An 18,187-nucleotide genomic window follows, 5' to 3' on the forward strand; every position below is an offset into this window, starting at 1 on the left:
AAGAACTCAAAAGATGGGGTCAGCTGGGATTGAAGACCAGAGACACATGTGGCCTCTCCATGTGACTTGTCCTTCTCACAGCTTGAGGGCTGATTCTGAAACGAAGTATCCCAAAAGGGATTGTCAGAAAGTGAGTATTTCAAGAGATCAGGTGGAAGCTATATATTTTTTAATGACCTAGTCATGGACGTCACATAGCATCACTTCTGTGCCACAAAACTTTACAGATTCCATGGACATTGACCCTCCCTCTTGATGGGGGGAATGGCAAAAAAATCTGTAGCCATTTTTTGTTTTAAACTACCACACTATTTTATCTCTAGTAGGTCTGCAATAAATGTTGAATCAAATAAATATTTACCTAATAAATCTAATTCAGACTAGGATAGAATTAAATCAAGAAAAATTATCTGGCAGAGACATATCTTAAATGATGAATGAGTTGAATAGATGAAAGTATAGGAAAAAGTGTTTTAGGCAAATGGAGCAGCATACACAAAGGTATAGAAACATGAAAAAACTGGGTACTTAGGACAACTATAGGTAGTTCAGTGTAGCTAGAGCATAGAGTGTGTACGGAGCAGTGGGAGGTGATGGGTGTGGAGAGATGGGCAGGGGCGGGGTCACAGGGGGACTTGTGGGTTATGCTATGGAGTTTTCCTCAAAGAGCTGGGGAGACATTGAAGAGTGCCACAAGTTCAGGGAGGCATTTTAGAAAGATTCTTATGTCTGCATTATAGAGGGTAGATTGGAGGTATGGAGAGCAGTAAAAGGCTGCTATAGTAATTCAGACAAGAGAGGATGAGAATGAATTGTGGCCTTTGCATTGAGGATGGAGAAGAGAGGACAGTTTCCCACATCAGATTCTCACTCAATAATTTCAGCATTGCTTTACTTACTTATTTATTTTTGCATTCATTGCAATCTGAATTCCTGTTCTTACTATTTATCACAGAGTTTGATGCTCATCTGGAATGCATGAGTGTTGAAACTCATCGGCATAAGTCAGGCATGGTGTACCTCTGAACACTACTCCCTACACAATCTTTACAGCTCAGCTCTGAACCGGCTCCCTTGGTTATGAGTGTTGGTGATGAGATATAAATACATTGAACTGAAACCACAACAGTCACCTTGGCTTGGGATGCAGCAAGGAGATAGAATCTGATTCCTGCTTTGCTTGTGTTCAAAGCAGCATGCCATATTTGTACAGGATTGTTCTCTCTGGAGTGTCAAGTACTTAATAAATATCACCTCTGCACATTTTGGCAAATAGAGCCAGTTGAATTCCCAGGTTTCCAGGCCTTTTTGCAGAGTTTCTGAGGTGAATAAACCTCTTCTGTTTTTTCTCCTCGCTAGAAAATTATCAAAGGGCTGATCACCTTTAGGATTAGGACAGATTCTTGACTCCTTCCTGCTGACCCTTATATTACAGATTAGGAAACCAAGCTGAGGGTGGGATGAGGTCTTAACAGCTGGTCACTGGGGAAGCCTGGGGGATATTCAGATCACACATCCATCTCATGTAACTAATGAACTTGTCATCTTTAGTACCTAAAACAAATGTATTTTGTTTAATAAGTGTTAAGGAAAATCTCGACACTAAGAATTCCTTCAGTTCAGTTCAACAATTATTCATTTAACATCTACTTTTTGGCAAGCATGGTTCACAATGAAGGAGCAATAACAACAAAAATCCCTGTCCTCATGAAGTGCACATTCTAGTAAGGGGAAATAATAAATAATAATGATAATAAAGAAATTATAACTAAAATCACATGTGTGCTAGAAGTAGTATTTAAAATCAATAGTATGTTAGAATGTGATATATTTTATAGGAAAATAAAAGCTGAGTAAAGGGGGTTGGCAGATCTGAGGGCATGGTGTGCAACCTTAAATAGGGTGATTATGGTATGCTTATTAAAAGATGTTTTTATCCTCAGCTCTACCCAGTTACATTTGAATGAAGGAATCCTAACTCTTAAGCCACTTAATTTGCTTAATCTCTCTGAGCCCCAGTTTCCTATTTATTCACTCATTCACACAACACATAATTGTATTAATGGTGATGGTTCCCACTGATATTTTGGAAAATATCAATAAAAAATCGACACAATCTCTGCTCTCATCTAATCTAGCAGGAAGGCAGACCTTAAACAAGAAATTTTCAGAAAGTAAAATGGATGCTTTGAAAATGAAAGCTTAGAGTGCCATGAGAGGAGATCATAAGGGATGTATAACCAACTGCAGGAGTCAGGGAAGACCTCTGAGAAATGTCACTTAAGCTGAGGCCTGAAGAATAACTGGGAAAGTAGGGTGGGCTAGAATGGGAAAGGGTGTTCTGGGTAGAGGAAACAGCCTGTGTGGTGAGAGTTTGGGGTCTTTGATAACTTGACAGAAATTCAGTATGGCTGGAGCAAAGAGGATGAGGTGGAAGTTGTCTGGAGAGGTAAGTAGAGGTCAGGACCTATAGCCATGTAAATTATCTGCAAAATGGAGATGAAGAATGATACACAGCATCTGGCATTGAGTAGGTGCTCAATAAATGATGACAATAGTAATAATGAAATACAGCAGTGCAAAACCCTAAGCCAGCTGAAAGTTGGAATCTTTGGTGTACATTCTAGGTAAGGTAAACCTCATGTTGGTGGCAGGAGGCTGACTTGGGTTGGTGTTTAAGTAAAAACTAAGTTCTCCATTGACTTCTGAGCCCAATGTGCATGTTCCCTGATTTTCTTGGTAGGTGATAAAAGAGTTTGAAATTGGAGATAGAGGGATCTGGCTTTCAGGGTTAAGTCTTCTGCTAACTAGGTCTGTGACCTTGCACAAGTCTTTTACCCCTCTGGATCTCAGTGACCTTACCTGTAAAATGGAGATCATAATACTAGTCACTCTCAGAGGGCTGATTGAGGATCAAATGAAATGATATTTGGGAAATTTTATTGTAATTTCTATAGTGCTACAGTTTTGTTTGACTTACTCTTCTGTATATTAAGGGGGAAAAGACCCTAATAAAAAGCCTCCTTTTTGTATTTCCCAAGACCAGATTCTTTCCATCACAATTGCAATGCATTTCAATGTATTTCCCAGCCAGTGTGCTAATGCTTTCTTTCTTTTTATTTCTTTTTTTTTTTTTTGGCGTTACGCGGGCCTCTCACTGTTGTGGCCTCTCCCATTGCGGAGCACAGGCTCCGGACGCGCAGGCTCAGCGGCCATGGCTCACGGGCCCAGCCGCTCCACGGCATGTGGGATCTTCCCGGACTGGGGCACGAACCCGTGTCCCCTGCATCGGCAGGCGGGCTCTCAACCACTGCGCCACCAGGGAAGCCCTCTAATGCTTTATTTGGCTGTTGAAGGAATACTGTTTTGAGGCTCCAATGCATTTATGGTGCTGCTCTAAAATTCAGTCCAAGCTGAAAACAAATACAAAATCAAGAACTGGTAGTTAGATCATGTGACATTCATTCACACTTCTCTATAAATAATGGGGGTCTGTTTAGGTGGCAATAGACAAGTCTGATCTTCCCTATATTACTGTAACTATTAACTACTACTCCTAAAATCTATCAGGTTATCATTATTGTTATTATTATGAAACTCAATCCTATTTCCATGTCATAAAGATAAACCAAATCTCATTTCAATTAGTTACAGCAGGAGGGAATGAACTTTAAACAGACATTTAATTTCTGAAAAAAAAAATTAGGAAGTTCTTCATGGAAATGTTATGGCATTTTGAAACAGATTAATAGTTCAGTGTGAACACATCCACCCTGCAGCTAAATGATAGGTATATGATGATGAGAAGACAGGTTAAATGAGCAAAACCAGTTGATACCACTGGTTTGGTTCTACTCAAATAATGTTCACTTTACGACTTGAGTGCTATTCTTTTTTTCATTCACTTTACAGATTGAATTATTGGTCTTACATTATAGGTGTGTTTTATTTATTAAGAGAAAGTAGTTGACTTTCAGGGTGATAATAAAATTTAGCAAAATCTTCCCAAACTAGATGCTGTGGAGAGACTTACATTCTCCCCAAAATGTCAAACTCCCAAGATGTCAACCTGTAGCTGGGGGTGGAGGTGGAGGGAGCCTAGAGCTGATTCAGAAAGCTTGTCCATTCTTTTTTTCCCCCCTTTTCTTTTTATTAACATTCATATCCAAGAGTGTGCCCACTTTTCAGCAGCTGAACATGACAAGGGGAAAAGGTTTCAATGATGAATTCCTGTATGTGTCTGTAAATTTCATGCTTGTGAAGTTGGATTAATAGCAAGGCAGACTGAAGTCCTTTTGTTCTTGCACCAACAGCTACAAAGCAGAGAACACCAGTGTGAGCGTCCCAGTCTAGCAAGGCCTCGAGGCATGACTGGAGGGACCTCGTCGTCAATCTCTGGCCTCTCTTCTGAGGGCTAATTATGGCATTTGTTCCACTGGGACCTGGATGGAAACCACGAAACAAATGTCAGCAAGACTTCAACGTTTCTTTCAGCCTCCATGAAGGCTGGGTTTCAATGAAATCTTTTAAATTTGTTGCCATGGAATTACCATCCAAGGGTTTTATATACTTTTCAGTTCTTAGGGAAAGAGAATGTAAGCTAACCAGGCTGTTGTCTGGTTACAGAAGGATTGGTTTTTGGAGTTTGGGAATACAGTTCCTCCAGGACACTGGAACTGTTGCTAGGAGTATGAAGGGATTAAACCCTCTATTCCTGGAAAAGAGAGGCCACCTCACTGCATGTACTACACTGTTATACAGAGAACACGCCCTTTGGGAGGGATCTATTGTAGACAATTGAAAGAAAGTTAATAAGACCTTGACTTTTTATCTAACATCATTTAAAAAAGCATCTCAAAGTATTTCATCTAATTCAATTTAGCACAGTTTGTAGCCCTACTAATTAAGTAGCTAAGTGACTAGACACAGTGATTCCTTTTTTTAAAAAAATTAATTTATTTATTTATTTTTGGCTGCGTTGGGTCTTTGTTGCTGAGCGCAGGCTTTCTCTAGTTGCGGTGAGTGGGGGCCACTCTTTGTTGTGGTGCGCAGGCTTCTCATTGAGGTGGCTTCCCTTGTCACAGAGCATGGGCTCTAAGCACACGGGCTTCAGTAGTTGTGGCATGTGGGTTCAGTAGTTGTGGCTCACGGGCTCTAGAGCACAGGCTCAGTAGTTGTGGCACATGGGCTTAGCATGTGGAATCTTCCTGGACCAGGGCTCGAACCCGTGTCCCCTGCATTGGCAGGCAGATTCTTAACCACTGTGCCACCAGGGAAGCACTAGACACAGTGATTCTTAAATGAGGGCTTGTCTACACTAACTTTTTGCAGAGGTATGAGAAAAATAAGGACAATGTAGCTTTTCTATAAAGCCTAATTTATTCTTCTACTTTAGGTGTTAAAGATATCCTTTCTTTTATGAAGTGAAGCTGGGTAGAAGGTAGTTGGTTTTTTATTTTTTATAAATATTTATTTATTTATTTTTGGCTGCACTCGCTCTTAGTTGTGGCATGCGGGATCTTTCGTTGTGGTGCGGGCTGCTCTCTAGTTGTGGTGTGTGGATTTTCTCTCTCTAGTTGTGGCGCACAGGCTCTAGAGCATGTGGGCTCTGTAGTTTGTGGCACACAGGCTCTCTCATTGAGGCATGCGGGCTCAGTAGTTGTGGCACGCGGGCTTCGTTGCCCCGTGGCATGTGGGATCTTAGTTGCCCGGCCAGGGATCAAGTCTGTATCCCCTGCACTGGAAGGCAGATTCTTTACCACTGGACCACCGGGGAAGTTCCGGTAGTTGGTTTTTTTAAATGCCCTTTACAAAATACAAAAGATGACAAACTTAGGTTTATTCTCACATTAAAAATCTTTGTTTTTTAAATTTTCAGATTAACAAAGTTCCCAAATCTGAAAATCACTGTCAGAGCAAGGGCTTTGGAGCTAGAAAGACTATACTCCATGACTTACCAGCTATTTCACCTTGAGTAAGATAATTACTTTTCTGAGCCTTGATTTTTCTCATTTATAATATGAAGATCAAAGTATCTATCTCAGATATTGTGAGATAACAATATTCAAAAACGTAAAAAATTGGAAATGGTCCAGTTTGATGAATACAAATGTTCATCAACTGGTGATTGGATAAACAAATGATGATATATCTATGCAATGGAATACTATTCAGCAATAAAAAGGAATGAACTACTGATCCATGCTACAACATGGATAAATCCCCAAAACATTATAAGTGAAAGAAGCTAGGCGTGCAAGACCACATATTGTATCATTCCACTTACACTAAATGTCCAGAAAAGACAAATCTATAGAGACAGAAAGTAGATTCATGGTTGCCTAGGGCAGGGTGTGAGAACAGGGATTAACTGCAAATGAACATGAAATATCTCTTTGGGTAAATGGAAATATTCTAAAACAGGATCCTGGTGATGGTTGCACAACTGTATGTTTACAAAAAATGATTGAGTTATATACTTAAAATGGGTGAATTTTTTTGGTATGTAAATTATACCTCAGTAAAGCTGTTTAAAAAATAATTTTCAAAGAAAAAGGAAAAATTGAGCTAACATCTGTGAAGCACGTAGCCCAGTGCTGGTACATGGTATATATAATTAAGAGCATCACAATTATAGAACTATGTTGGCCAACTTTTCAGAGAACTCCTTCCTCCACTGTGACTTGTTGGACTTTGCATGAGTTCTCACTCATTAAAGTCATTATGATTTCAGTGTCTATGTGTTACTATAGCGAATATATATCCCTTCCTGCAAGGAAATTGCAAGCTGGTTGGGGAGACAAGACCTATGCATAAAATAATTAGATGCTGAAATAAGCCATTTTAAGATTAAATGCCAAGAGGAGTCATAAAGATAGTTGTTGGTCTGGGACTTTGGAAGAAAGTGAGGTTTCTACGTCAGAAAAGGGTCCCTAATCTGTATCATGAAGGATGGGTAAGAAATCAGGTAGAAGAGAAGAGGCAGAGGGATGTTCCAGAAAGGAAAAGAAGAATAAACAGTCACAGAGAAATGTCAACTATGATCACTCAGGGAGCTCCAGGGAAAAAAGAGTTTGGGCTTTGAAGGTAGACAGATTTGCATTCAAACTCTGACACCACCTTTGCAAACTGTGTGACATTGAACAAGTAACTTAATTTCTGAGACCTAATTGCATTAACTATAAAGAGGTGAAAATAATACCTATCTTTCAGGATTAATGTTAGTATTAAGTGAGATATCCTACGTAAATCTCTTAGCACAATGCCAGGTGTATAGAAGGTATTTAAGAAACATGAATTTCCTTTCCTCCTATGCCCTCAAAAAGGTGATAATTTAGTTATGGAGAAGCACGTACTAGGAATACTTTCTTAAATAGACAATATCAGGTTAAAACCAAACTTAAAAATTTTTTTTAATGATTTTATTTTATTTTACTTTAACTTTTATTGGACTATAGGTGATTTACAATGTTGTGTTAGTTTCTGCTGTACAGCAAAGTGAAAAAGTTATACATATACATATATCCACTCATTTTTAGATTCTTTTCCCATATAGGTCATTACAGAGTATTGAGTAGAGTTCCCTGTGCTATACAGTAGGTCCTTTTTTCATTATCTATTTTATATACAGTAGTGTGTTAAAACCAAATTAATTATACAGTTAATTCAGACATTTTTACTCATCTTAAGATCTAGTTTATCAATTAATGCATCCTGTATTTTTCTTGGCAATATTCATGGCAGTTTTTTTTTAAATCAATCTTACTATGATATAATTTACATATAACATACTGCACCCATTTAAAGTATACCATTCAATGAATTTTGACAAATGTATACACTGTGTAACCACCACCACCAGGATACAGAACATTTCCATAATCCTCAAAAGTTTCCTTATGCCCCTTTGCTGTCTATCCTCCCTTCATTCCTGGCCACAGGCAACACTGACATGTTTCTGTGACTATTGGTTAGTTTGCTCTTTCTAGAATTTGACATAAATAGAATCATACAGTATGTATTATTTTGTGCCTGGCTTCTTTCATTCAGCATAATGTTTTTCAGATTTATCTATGTTGTTGCATTTTAGTGGTCCATTCCATTTTATTGCTAAGTGGCATTTTATTGTATGGATATATCACAATTTATTTATCAATTTACCTGCTGGTAGAAATTTGGATTGTTTCCAGTTTTTAGCTATTATGAATAAAACTGCTATAACCATTAGAGTACAGCCTTTGGTAGACATACGTTTTCGTTTCTTTTGGGTAAATACAAAGGAGTGGAATTGCTGTGTCATAAAGTATGTTTAACTTTATAAAAAACTTCCAAAGTTTCCCAAAGTGGTTGCCCCATTTACATTCCCACCAGTAGTACACTAGAATTCCAGTTTTCTGCATCCTCATCAACACCAAGTATTGTCAGTCATTTTAATTTTAGCCATTGTAATGGATATTTGCTGATATCTCATGGTGATTTTACCTTATATTTTTCTGATGACTAATGATTTGGGGCTTACTGGCCGTTTATACACTTTCTCTTGTAAAATATCTGTTTGAGTCTTTTGTCCATTTAAGAATTTGGGCTCTGGTAGTTTTAATCATTTTTTAAATGTCTGTCTTACATACAAGACTGTAAACTCTATGAGTTTCTGCATCCCCAGGCCCTGCCACAATTCCTGGTAAATAATAGAGGATCGATAAGTATTTGTGGACAGGCTGACTTGATTGATGTATGCTTTTATTAGAAGGAGTGGAGTGACTCTGTTAATTTCTTTCAGAATCAGGAGAATCACTTAGTAGTAACTATTTCTAGTGATTTAGTACCTAGCTCCTTGGGGCTGACCATTTGAAAAGGCTAAAGTTTGAAACAACAGAATCATTACCATTATCAAATATTTATTGAATTCCCCCAAGTTCCAGGCACTGTGCTAGGTGTTTGGACATGAGACTTCATTCCCGCCCTCAGGAAGCTTATGCTCTCTGGAGATATAAGACATAGTAATTTATTCAAGGGCCATACCCAGGAGTCAAATGAGCAAGTGACGTGGGCAGTTGCTTCCAAATCATGAGTCTGGGAAATCCAGAGGAAGGAAAGATAACAACTTGCTTGGGGAATTGGGAAAGGCTTCATAGAGAAGTTGACCTAGGAGATGAGTCTGGAGGCTGAAAAGGATTGGGATTTTGAGGATGGAAGAGTAGGGAAAGGCACCACAGGTTGGTAAAGGGAATGCGAGGCATGAGGAAAAGCACAGAGGTGGAAGGGCTCAGGGAATGGTCTGTAGCCCAACTTGAATAAGACTGGAGGGTAGGGAGGGGCACTGTGGTAAGAAAGTTCAATATATTTGCCTCCCTTAGCACTTGGCGAGAGTTGCTCTAGAATTGAAAAAGGCTTTTTGGAGAAAAACACAAGACACAAATTCTTTCTTGCTTTTTCTAGTCAACAGTAAATGATAAGACCCTATTCAGTATATAACTAGACAGATTAGGTCCCATGCTCTGAACTCCCATAACACTCTGTACACCTCCATTTCAAGATTTACTATGCCTGTTGATTCACTTGGTTTACTGGGTTGTAAGTTGGATGAGGGCAGGAAACATGTTGGTCTTACTCACTGTTGTATTATTTCCAGGGCCTGTTTATTTAATGAACAAATTAATGAAAAATGAAATTTATTTCTGAGATTTAGAATCTTTGCAATGGAATAAATATTTGTGAATTTCTACAGCTCTTATGATAATAGTAAGCTACCTAATTGACTGGAATGTTTAACTGAAAGGTTTTTTTTAGGTTCTGGGTTTTATTCTAACACTGTCTTTTTTCAGCAGGGATTTTTACTTTTTGTAACAATAAGAGCTGTCATTGATAAAGGCACTTACTCTATGCCAGACATTGTATTAAAATGTTTTTTATACAACATGAGAAATTTGATGTCAAAAGAAGCTGAATTATTTGCCAAGGGTTCATAGTAAGTGGCCGAGTTGGGATTTGAATTCAGCTCTGGCTGTTAACACCATTAATTCTTTAAACAGAGCTCTTCAGCTTGAGCCCATTATTCCTACAGAAGCTTGTGGGTGATGCTCTTGATTTGACCAAAAGTGTGAATTTGAGCACCCAGGTCCCACCTTCAACCCAGACTGGTGTCTGCTGGCCAGACATGTGAAGTACAGTGACGGGGGCTTGCAGAATGTTGTAGCTCTTTTGCAGTCTAATTTTATTACCTTGCTGTTCTGATGCAGATTTGGAGACAGCCTATTAATGTCGTTCGAAATGGATTCACCAAGGTTTTACCTTTTTCTGAAATTGCTGAAATTTGAGATGGGAAATATGCTAAGGTAGGTAGTATCTGCTAGGGTACTAAGGAGAATTGGCTACAGAGGATGTCCAACCTAGGCTTGCACCTTCTTGCTTTGTAAATTTCATATCACTTTAAAAATTCTATGTGAAATCTCTGCTATTAAAAATAGAAGAAAAAATTCAATGAAAATGTATGAGACTTTTCTATATGCCTTAATTGTAGGTAAATCTGATTTTAGAAATAGCGTTGGGTACACCCCCGAATTCAATCTTTTTTTTTTTTTTTTTTTTTTCCCTATCTTACCTTTGGCTGCGTTGGGTCCCCGCCGCTGCGCGCGGGCTCTCTCCGGCTGCGGCGCGCGGGGGCCACTCTTCACTGTGGTGCGCAGGCTTCTCATTGCAGTGGCCTCCCCTACCGTGGAGCACGGGCTCTAGGCGCGCGGGCCCCAGCAGTTGTGGCATGTGGGCTCAGTAGTTGTGGCACGCGGGCTCCAGAGCACAGGCTCAGGAGTTGTGGCGCACGGGCCTAGTTGCTCCGCGGCACGTGGGATCCTCCCGGACCAGGGCTCGAACCCGTGCCCCCCGCACGCCCAGCCACTCCGCGGCATGTGGGATCTTCCCGGACCAGGGCATGAACCCGTGTCCCCTGCATCGGCAGGCAGACTCCCAACCACCGCGCCACCAGGGAAGCCCCCGAATCCAATCTTTAGACTAAAATTTAAACACTCAAGTAGCTTATTATTTTCAGCTGACTCAAGGAGATATTTTCTCACTTTTTCTAGGTATTTTTCAGACAAACTCTACGTGCCTCCATACACATATATGTATCAGCATGCCTCTTTAAAACAAATAGTTTGGATAGTGTGAGAAACATATTCAAAGTAAGCCATTGCATTTGTCACATACCTTATGTGCCTTTGAGCACAACTCCTGAAATTCATTTAGTGGGCCTTCACTTAGAATTTTCTGAAGAACAATTTCTCTGTAAATTATTAACTTTTTATTGCCACATTTCCCAGATTCAATTAGATTAACATTTAGTGTCATTTCTCAAATAGAGATAATCATCCTGATAATGCTTTGAAGAAAGAACTTGCATGTTATATACATTTAAGGCTTTTAACTTGTCTTATTTATTTGGCAGGGATGTGTATATGTGCCGGGGCAGAGAGAAGCTGAAAAGGATGACACTTGATGGGAATTGGTAAGTTGAGAATCATTCCATATTGACTTTATGGCATTTGGTTTCCTCTGCCCTGGGCATATCAGAGAGCCGATGAAATATGCAGGCTAAGGAGGACGGATTCCCTAAGTGGCTTCTGAATACAACCTTTATTTCTAGCCAGTAAAGTTTAGCAAACCATGTCCAGTGCTGTTGACAAGTAGCACAAACCAAATGACAACAGTATGCTTTTGATGTGCTGGCGAAGGTAGGGTTTGGAACTCCCTGCTTTACTGTCTTGCCACAGTATGTGGTAAAGTCCAAAGGAGTAGTGGTGCCCACACGGAACCCGCTTGCTATGGTAGCAGCTACTTCAAACATAGTTTCATGAATAGGAGCTCATTTGACCCTTGACCAGAACCAGGCTCTAAATTGGCAGACAGAGAATCGGAGTAATTTGTATCATTTCAATTAGTTACTTGCTGCATAACGGGGAGGTCATGACTTTCTGCCATGATTACTGCCCATGGCAACCAAGCTTGAATGTACCATCAGTTTCCAAATACTTTCACTTAATAAATGTAACTTCATAAACAAGGCTCAATTGTTGGGGGTGCACAACAAAGTGAATTATCCACTCTACGATTGAACAAGCGGAAGATGACATAACTTTGTCGGCAAGATCCTTTCAATTTTTTTTTTTTCTTAAGAGAGAAGCTGATAAATGGGGTTAATAACATTGGCTGAATGAGCAGTATTGATCTTTGGCTATGTAAAACAGCCAGGAGAGAAGTGAGTTTATGTAAGAGCACTCTTGTAGTTCTGAAAGCCAGCAGTTTTCTTTCACTGTTTGCTCTGTACAACCAAAATTCAAAAATCCTAAAATCAATGTTGCCATTGTTGGGTCCAAACAGCACACTCTTCCACGGACAATGCAAAGAATTTCAAAATATAGATAGCTCCCTGATACATACAGATCTGATTGTAAGAAACATTGGGTTGTTTTCTTTCTTGAATAGAAAGGGCAGCTTGTTTCAGGGCGAAGACAATGGTGTGTCTAGATGCCTGTGAAACTTCATGAACCCAGTGCAATAATTCAAGCCTTTGATTTGAAAAATGTTTTGTATGTCTTCCTCCACATCTGCAAATACCTCCACTTTCCCTTGATGCCAGCCAAGAGTTGTTAGCAAGTCAATGTTTTCCACTTGAGGAAGAAAAAAAAGTTCAGCACGTACATAAGTTTTGCTATTTGGCTTTTGTTTTTTGAATTAAAATAAAGGTTTCCTTCTTTCATGTCACAATCTATTAGCCACTGAGAAACCTGGTATCACAGTTCTTTCCCATTCACCCCTGCATTTGTAGCAGATTTGACGGTGTGTGGAAACCAACACGAGCGCTGCTCTGTGACTGTGTCACCTACAATCAGCTTGTGCTGTGGCTCAGATTAATCATGACAGTAGGCAATATTTCCAACATTATTAGAAGAGAAACCTAATATTTTGGGACATCAGGGTTCTCTGAGCTGTTGTCCATCAAACTGAGAACCTTCATCTCCTACTCCTTGGATGGGTAACCTTAAGTTTTAACCACTTAATGGACAAAACACTTTTTTAACCAAAAATAAATAAAAATTAAAAAATAGAAGAGGAAGATGTGGCTATTCTGGTATTTAAAGTTATGTCTTGAGGTCATCCCCAAAAGGTTTGATAGTCATGCTGTCCGGTAGCGGACTCCCATTCTTTCTTGAAATGTATCTACCCAAGTGTCCTAGGTTTTTCTGAATTTCCATCCTTAGGAAGCTTTGTGATTAAATCTGTGGATGATTATAAGATAGAGATCTCTGTGATACTGTTAAACTTTTATCTAATATGGTTTCTATCGTGTAAACTGAATGAAGATTTTCCAAGGATGTCACAGAACAATTTACAGGAAGGAGATTGAGTGTGTGTTTGAAGGATACTTATTAAAAGGCTACATTATAAAACTATGGCTTAAAGATATATATGCCAAGGTACATAATTCAATTTGACAGTACTATTTAGAAAGTGGATGGTTTTTAGGTCTGAATATACCTGCTTTAATATACTTTTTACCTTTTGTCTGGCTAATTTAGTTTACACGAATAGGACTGAAAACTGGGTACTCTACCGATCTTTTGAAGCTCTGATTTTTCTTCTTTGTAGTTGAAAAGAAAGAGCATCAGATGATAAAGCAGACGTTATAGAGAACATACCATTATTCACAGCTTCCCAGTGATCCCAAACCTTTTTGGATCAAACTTTTATCAAATATCTAACATAGTCAAAATGCTAGGAATTTTAAAAAGTCTTTAGACAGTCATATCAAGACAGCACACTATGCTTTGAGAATCTGATTCCTATCAGATGACATAACGTTTCATCCATTCAGCTCATAGATGCAGGAAATCTGAGCAACCAGGGGCAGTTGCCAAACTTTTGGTTTCCTGTTTTAGACCTATCCCTCCTAGCCCCTGGAAGAGAGTAAGTTCACAATAAATATGTGTGGAATGAATGATTTCCCAAGCTAATGTACAGGCAGTCTCATCAGAAAGAGACCAAAGTTTTGATACATTTCCTTGCATTTAGCAGGTTTTGGTGTGTGAACAGCTTAACATTTTCCAATTTAATTCCTAACTAAATTATATAATAACAAATCCTACACAATTAACTGATCCCTCGATACCATCTCTTTCAACCTCAGGAAAAGAACCTGATAAAGTTCAGGACTTTTCCCGGGACCTTTCCTCCCTTTTTAGGCTTCGGCTGCTCCCAGGTCTATCCATCATCATTTTAGCTTTGAAAGTTGGTTCATTTGTCTTGTTCCCTTAGCTCTGTCACCTCAAGCTTCGAAGGTTGAATCCCAATTTCTTGCATGTGGTCTTTCATTGGCCCACTCCCTGCTGGTACCCACTCCATCATTCTTGCAGCTATTTGATCTTCTTGGTTTTCTGTGTGTCAGACTCTGCCCAGCCACCTGATGGTTTTTGGTTCCAGGCTTGCCGCAGATTCTCTATTCTCTTGCTGACTTGTCACTCCGTCACTATGCTAAGCTTCAACTTTTTCTTTATTCTTTTAATTAAGAAATGGTTTATTGTATTTTTTTTTTCTGATTACAGAGACACACTTTGTTATAGAAATTTTGGAAAGTGAAGAAAAACACAGTGAAAAACCAAAACATCTTCTACAGTCTCACCATCTAGAGAGCATCACTGTTGTCATTTTGGAATATGAGTTTCCAGGTGTTTTTTTTTCCTATTCTCCTTCCTTGTTTCCTTATTTTTTTTTCTTCTCACATATTTTTGGGTGGTTTTGGATAGCTTAGAAAATTACTGGCTTCTTGAGCATTTTTTTTTCTTTTCATCATCAAAAGCATTACTTTGAGCATTTTTCTTCAAAGATTATCTCCAAATGCTATAAAATTCCGTTTTCTTCTATTGCCTCTGTAATTTTCCTTCTCATTTCCTTCCCACAGTTTCAGGCCCACATAAAATAACTCATGGTTTAATGTAATGCATGTTCTCCATAGCCTTTTCAGTTTGGCCTGCTTGGATGTACTCCGTTACGAAGTTTTAATCTTGTAATAAGATTGTAATCTTCTTTGCTTTTCCACACATGACTGGTACTTTTTTTTTTTTTACTGGGAAAAATATAGTGTATTTCAAGCCCTTATGCCTTATAAACTCTATTACTGGTGGTTTAGCTGCCAAAGAACATAGGGTATAATACCCAAATTACCCTTCTGGACTTCCCCATTAGTAAAGAGACCTATGTATGTCATCCCGATGTTAAGCATCATTCTACAAGGAACAGGCTAGTTTTAGTCTTTTTAAAACCCTAAAGGGCTTCTTGACCATTCATTCATTCATTCATCCAACAGAAATTTATGGTGCATCTTCTTTGTCCAATAGAAATATAATGTAAGCCACAAATGTGAGCCACATATGTAATTTAATTTTTTTCTAGTAACCACATTAAAGAAGGAAGAATAAACCTGTAAAACTAATTTCAATTATATATTCTATTTTAACCAATAGATTCAAAATATTATATATAAAGAATCAATATAAAAATTATTGAGACTTTTTTTCCTGTCTTCAAAATCGGTGTTTTTTTATACTTACAGCACATCTTAGTTTGGATCAGCCCCATTTCAAGTGTTCAGTAACCACATGTGGGTGTGGCTACCATATTGGACAGCGTCATTCCAGGGACTCTTGCTGGAGATGCAGTGATGAGCAAGACCGCTACAGTCCTCAGTCACACATAGCTTGAACTCTGAGGAAAAGCAGCCACAGATAAGTGTTAATATGATGCTTACAATAAAAACAAACGAAGAAGCAAAAATGCCAGGCTAGGGAAAGTGCAAATCCAAACTGTTATACACCCAAACTATTTCTGGGGCTGGGTTAGTGGGCCAGGGTGGGGGAGGGGAAGAGATTCAAGTTTTCTATATTGTTGCCCCCACTGGCTTTGCAATTAACTAATTGTGGGATCTTGGACCAATTAACCTCTCCTTCTGGACTCAGATTTGAATTATCACCCACAGCTCCTTGACTCTAAAGAACCTACATTAAAAAATAAAAGAACCCATATTTAGCCAAATCTGCCCTACTGCCTCCCATAATTATTAGTTTAATGTCTTTGTTGCCTGTTGTATTGTAGCTAAGGTGAGGTTAGAGAAACTCCCATTTGTCTGTTTCTGTCTCTTCAGCACCATCCCTCCATATTTTTGGAATGAATAAATAAACCGAAGAAGTGAATGAAGGTTAAATAAAAGCTTCCCACTTAAATCTCTTGTTAGGATTAGGATTCATTTGACAGTTCATGTTCTCCCATATGATAAACTTCTCCCTGCCTCTGCTTCCCTGCCTCCCCCTCTCCTTCTTTTCTGTCATCTCGTAACTATTTAGGTAAGGCTTGCTTCTTATGTTGCAATAATTGTGAAAGGCACTGGTATGCAAAGATAAAAAAGACACAGTCCCTGCCCTCAAGGAGCTTGGAGCCTTTTTGATGTGTTGTTATAATTAATAACAGCTAACATTTACAGAGTTCTCTCTTTGTGTCAGGCACTGCATTAAGCACTTTGTTGTGCATTTATCTTTTAAAATCTTCAGTTTAGTATGTTGGGTACTATTTTATTCTCATTTTACAGGTAAGGAAATTCAAGCTTAAAGAAGTTAAATGGTTCAAAATCCCATAGCTAGTACGTATTGGAGTTGGGATTCAAACCTTGGTCAGAGACTATGCTCTAAGCCACTGTGCTAAAAGACCTCTTTTAGAGCCTGGGATGACCTATTGCACATTATGCAAAATTAGATAAAGTGTCATCCTTAAAATGAAGAACTGGTCAGATATTAATATTTTAAAAATAATAAAGGGAAGTGTGATCTGTCTCCTTACTAAATCCTCCAAAGAACTATTTCTTAGCCCACTTACTTTATGCCTATTTCTAACGTGTGTGTATGTATATATATATTTCATATTTGTATTTATACATATAAAATCTAAAAGGTATACAGATGGCAGTTCTGAGATCCTAAGTCACATACTTGTTTTAAGCCTGGTAGATACATGATTGACCATTTCACGTTGATCAGTTTTATTCTTTTCAAAAACATAGTTACCCTTGAAACCTTAACTATTACCATGAAGATTCTACTAATTCAGTTATTTTGCTGATATCTTCCTGTCCTGAGGGTGTTTATCTTCCTTTCATTCCCTTACCCAGCCCCCAATGGCTCCCCTCCTTCCCCCATTCCACTCTTTATGTGTAAGTTTCCCTTAGGAATTTATGGAGCAAGATTTTACCAACTTTCCCCACTTATTTTCTTTAAGTAATGATTTTCCAACTCCTCTCTTCTCTTGTCTTCTTCATCCTTCTTCTCTAGATGTAAGTTTTATTTTTCACAAATGTTTTGAGTTCCTCTCCTGAGATTCCTCTCCTCTCTTCCACTCAAGAAGGTGTTAGTTGTCATTTAATTCTGGAGAACGATGTTGCAATATGCTTATTCTTCACATCTAATTTCAAGCATTGCTTTCTTTCAAAAATACTAAATAGAAGTATCAAATAATATGAAGTTAAAAAATAATGATCTCTTTGACATAATTTTTGAATAACTTGTCATCTCAAATAGTAACTGTAAAACTGCATTAACTTTTTTTCTAATCTGACTTTCCCTCCTGACTTACCTCTTTCTGTCAGGTGGTATTCTGCAGTGGTTGAAGACATGGACTTGGCGTCAGACACATGCAGGTTCAAATCCAGTCTCTGCCAGTTGCTCCTGGGCCATCTTGCCCCTTATGTTACCCTCTCTGTGCCTTAATTGGCTCATCTATAAAATGAGGATGACAATAATTGTATGGCTAAAAATTAATACATACTTAATCTAAGTACTCTTAACGATAACATTTAATCTTTGTAATGACCCTGTGAAGAGAGTAGTCACATTGTATAGATAAAAACTGAGGCACAGGGCTTCCCTGGTGGTGCAGTGGTTGGGAGTCCGCCTGCCGATGCAGGGGACACGGGTTCGTGCCCCGGTCCAGGAAGATCCCACATGCCGCGGAGCGGCTGGGCCCGTGAGCCATGGCCGCTGAGCCTGCGCGTCCGGAGCCTGTGCCCCGCAACGGGAGGGCCCACAGCAGTGAGAGGCCTGCGTACCGCAAAAAAACAAAACAAAACTGAGGTACAGAGAAGTTAATACAGGTA

Source organism: Physeter macrocephalus, chromosome 4 (genome assembly GCF_002837175.3).
Source record: "Physeter macrocephalus isolate SW-GA chromosome 4, ASM283717v5, whole genome shotgun sequence".
NCBI lineage: Eukaryota > Metazoa > Chordata > Mammalia > Artiodactyla > Physeteridae > Physeter > Physeter macrocephalus.